Below are 4607 nucleotides of genomic sequence, written 5' to 3'. Positions count from 1 at the left end.
TTAGTGCTTTCATGTACATAACTCACTAGTATTAAGCCGGCCAAACTTAATATCAGAAATTATGCAACGGAAGACTAACAACGTTAATCAATAGATCGTCATGTGCATAAAGCTCTAATTCTCGTCATTCGACAAGACCTAATACATGACAAACGCTCAGAGTATGCAATTGAAGCATAGTCAGTCCATTCCTCAGGCTCTACAGGAAGAACTGCTCTGATACCATAATGTAACACCCTAACTACCAAAGTTCACGCTTCCGGCTGCGCTACTCTGATAGCTCGGACATTACGACGACTCTTATACTATTTATTACTAAAATATAAGCCTGTTTGAAACTTTAAACCGCAAATACCGTTCCCAAAAATACTTTCGTTCGATAACGTACATCCAAGGAAACCATACAACTTACAAAACTCATGAAGAGTACATCCATATATATACATACATATACAAATAATATTACAGACATTAACCAATACAATTCCTATCCCTCTTATAGAATATATCAAGATAAAGGCGAGGGTACAATAATTAATAAGCTAAATCAATACAGAACATCACAACAATAACTAAATAAATTCTTCGTAACTTCTGCGCCCATATCCTGAAAGGGGAAAAATGTAAGGGGTGAGAACATCATCCTCGAAAGGGTTCTCAGTAGAGGGTTTTTAGGAATTACTGTAATAGGATACATGAAGATAAACCGTACCAGTGATTATTAACCATCTTATGCCTCTTTTCAAAAACAACAGTTTACGATAAACGTAAAGTCAGAAATCTTTTCTGAAAGAGGAACCGTTCAATTCTCAAAACATCAAAGCATTTCAAAAAGGTTTATCTATACTGAACCAAAATAACCTTTCATATCTTATTCCAAACCAGAACCACAAAACCGAAATCAACCACCGGTCCATCTCATTCAACCACGGCCCTAGGCCCAAACAATCCAACCACAACCAATCCACCACAATCCAACATAGTTCTAGAAGCAAACACAAGTAGGAAGATACAAACACAAACAAACAGTTATTGCAAGTAGAACAATTAGCAGTTAATCACATAGGCAAACCAAGTACAATATGCATACCCAAACAATGTCACATAGATGCATATGATGCATGCCTGTCCCTAGTGGCTGATGATATCATCTGTCGGTTACCAAGCCAACCCGACGTGTCCGGTAGCTAACCCGGACACAGTCTCTCTGTTGCGCATTATTATCATTAGAGGGTATTTGCGCCCTGTCGCCATTAGAGGGTATCTGCGCCCTGTCGCCATTAGAGGGTATCGGTGCCCTGTCACCCTTACAACAGAGAGAAAACACAAGCATACTCGCTTACAACTTTCATCTCAGCCATTCGGCTTAAATTCACAAATCATTCAATTGCATACATGCATTTATATTCAATCATGGATCACCATCCATCTCAGCCATCCGGCTCACGGTTCAATTCAGAACCAACCAATTTATCAATAAATACAGCCCTTTGGCTTAAATTCATAATTCATAGCCAGCCATACGGCTTATAACTCGTTCGGCAATCAGCCATAAATCAATATCACACACAGCCATTCCGGCTCACGGTTCAATCCAGAACCAGCCAATATTAATAATCATACACAGCCATTCTGGCCCATAACAAAAATAGTACTTCCATCATTCAACATCATCAAATTCATAAAACCGGCATTTAAGCTATAACTCACTTTTCTCAAGCCATTTCACTTTGAAATCAAATTTCAACTCTTTTCAGCCTTGGCTTTAAAGGATCTCATTTTCTCAAATCATCTCAGGCTCATAAGCCAAATTTTTCTCAAAGTGAGTTCCCTTTTTAAAACAAAGCCACTCTCGGCATTCTCTTTCCAAAACTTCCAAAACCATGGCAAGTTAAGGATTTATTTCAAAGCATTCGAAATCACCCATCCAACAATGGGATTTTATAACAAAAGTTTCTCGGCAGAGTCCCAAGTCTTTAGGGAAGGTCAACCTATATCAATTCCTTAAAATTCATTGAAACTCTTAAAATCATAGATTTCTCGGTTCAAGTAAATAAAACTGAATTTACTATAAAACCGGCCATACCAAATCACAAGTTACAACCCGGTCCAAAAATCAACTCATTTGAAACGAAACCGGTTCATTTGAATCAAACCACTTTCAAGTTTCTTTTTAGAACCCATTTTTCTAACTCTTCCAAAATGCCTCAAACTTGATTAATCAATCAAAAGTCTAGGTTCCTTTGAAATCACTAAAAACTCCTTTTTATTTTAAAATCGATATTGGAGCATCATTCTTTCCTTCAGTGATTCAAACGGTAAAAATAGTTCAGTTCTAAATAAGCCGAACTCAACGTATAAGGTTCATCAAATAAATTAAGCTTGAAAACATAAATATCCTTTTAGTAAATCAAATCATACAATTTCTCAATTCCAACCCTTTTAAATAACCTTACAAACAATTGTAGGATTTTGTAGAAATTTCGGCGGCACCTCCCCTAAAACTTGGACTTTTGCCACCCGGTTCGGGTCCCAACTAAACCATTTCTCATTCCTTTTCAACAGCTCAAAACCAGAAATCAATTTAAAACAAGCTAAATCCAACAATCGCCTCAGTGGCGTATCTCAAGGATACCATTTAAAAATCAACTCAATATCAATCGATATAACTCATTTTCAAGGCTTTAAAGAAACGGTTCAATAACAAATCATTTGCCCAAAACCAAATCAATTAAAATAAACCAAGCTGAATTCAAAAGTGCATTCGACTTCTCACATCATTGAAATAATTGACTCAATTCAAACCAATCATCAACGGTTTAATCTCAGATTTCAAATCTTTAAAGAATCAACTTCAAAACACTATATTTCACAAAGCCGCACAACAACTCAGCCAAACCAACATCCATAATCATTCAAGTCAATCAGATAATACATAAGGCAGATACAATCACCAAATACACAATATCTCACATCAGTATCCATATGTAATAATTCCAATACATAAAGCATAGTTTTTGGAAAGCGCCCCTACCTCAAAATACCATTCCATAACCCAAATGCCTCATCAAGTCCTTTCCGCCTCAAACCGAACTGACGGCAACCAAAACCTCAGCTCCCAGCCACTTTCGCAATAACCATAGCATACTAATCGCAACATATAATAATCAGGACTCGACCCCAAGTTACCAAAGCTCATTTATTAACCAAACACAACAGAATACTAACGCGAGATTATTCGAAACATAATTTCTTACCGAAATAATACAATGAGGCAGCTGCGATTCTGAACCGGCCCCAGTAACAGCTTTGGCGGCGGCCAGAAGCTCCGGTGGATCAACTATAAAAACCGCGCAGCATTAAAACCTTCTCAAGATCCAAAATGACCAAAACCGCAGATTAAAACCCTTACCGGTATACTTCTCCGGCGACGGCGGCAGGAGCGGCGGCTTGAATGGCATCCAGGAGCTGGCAGCAGCGGCAATAGCTCCCTGCCTGCTCTTCCGATCACATCTCCTCCCCCTCAGATCAGACCGGTGGCAGACCCCTCAACAGTGGCGGTGCTGCAACTACGAAAGGTGAGCAACGGCAGCGGCGCTGCGGTAAGGAGCACAGCAGCGGCGTGTCTGGGCGCGGCGGTTCCAATGGAGGCGACGCCGGCGACGTGAACAGCAGCTGGGCGCGGTGGTCGGACTCCCAGCTCGCCTCAGCTCTCTCTACGCCTCTCCTGTTTGGTGTGACTGGCGGCCTTCCTCCTCCTTCGAATTCGACGATAATGGAACAACGGCGGCGCTGCACTCCTCCATCGATCGGTGTCGGCGAGCGGCAGAACATGGCGGAAGCCCCGACGACTGCGACCCACGACCACCCTCTTCCTCATGTAGCTCTCCGTTTCGATCTCTCTCTCTCCTCTGTTCGCAGTTCATGGTATCGACGGGGAAGGCTTCTGCGGCGACGGCGATAGCACGGATGGCCGAGGCGGCGCGACGAAGCTGGCTCCATGGTGTTGTGGCTCATGGGCGGTGACTCGAAATGATGACAGGCAACAACCTTCCTAGTGCCACCGGCGCAGATTCCTTTCTCTTCCTCCCTTTCTGCTCCTGTGACTCTCTTTCATGGAAAAGGAAATGGAGAAAACCGTGTATTGCTACTGTTTTGGGGGAAGGGGACTTCGGCTGCTGCTAATTGTGGAGGGAAAAGGAACCGGGTCGGGTAACGGGTCGCTGGGTTAGGGTTTCATTATTTTGAAAATTAGGGCTAAGGGCATTTTAGTAATTTCACATAAAATTAGGAATAATATAGTAATTGAAACCCAAATTAAATCCAACACTAATTGTATATAGAAAATACTATTTGCTCATCAATTTTACAAATTATTTTCAATAAAAATGCCCAAATCAAATAATTAGAAATAATATACTTAATTTTCTTCATTTTCTAAAATAGCAGTAATAATATTTAAAATATTACTTATCTAATCCAAATCATATAAAATCCTTATTATTTCACAACTATCAACTTTATACTTTAAATATAGGAAATAATCCAATAATTATAAAATTGGATAATAATCATAACTCGTCTCAAATTCAATAAATCAAAACTTG

At 40.1% G+C, this 4607-nt stretch overlaps 1 long non-coding RNA gene across 1 annotated transcript; it reads right to left on the bottom strand.

The window, feature by feature from the left end:
- Positions 1-357: 357 nt before the first annotated feature.
- LOC140175806 (uncharacterized) lies at positions 358-4130 on the bottom strand. The gene is made up of 3 exons (XR_011866423.1): positions 3258-4130; positions 3035-3147; positions 358-607 (listed from the first exon to the last, which is right to left on the bottom strand). It is a non-coding gene; the product is annotated as an uncharacterized lncRNA (long non-coding RNA).
- Positions 4131-4607: the final 477 nt, after the last annotated feature.

The sequence above is a fragment of the Arachis hypogaea genome, chromosome 10, assembly GCF_003086295.3.
Source record: "Arachis hypogaea cultivar Tifrunner chromosome 10, arahy.Tifrunner.gnm2.J5K5, whole genome shotgun sequence".
In the NCBI taxonomy this organism is placed as follows: domain Eukaryota; kingdom Viridiplantae; phylum Streptophyta; class Magnoliopsida; order Fabales; family Fabaceae; genus Arachis; species Arachis hypogaea.
The sequence above is the reverse complement of the archived record's forward strand: the minus strand, read 5'-3'. Positions and strand labels throughout refer to the sequence as shown.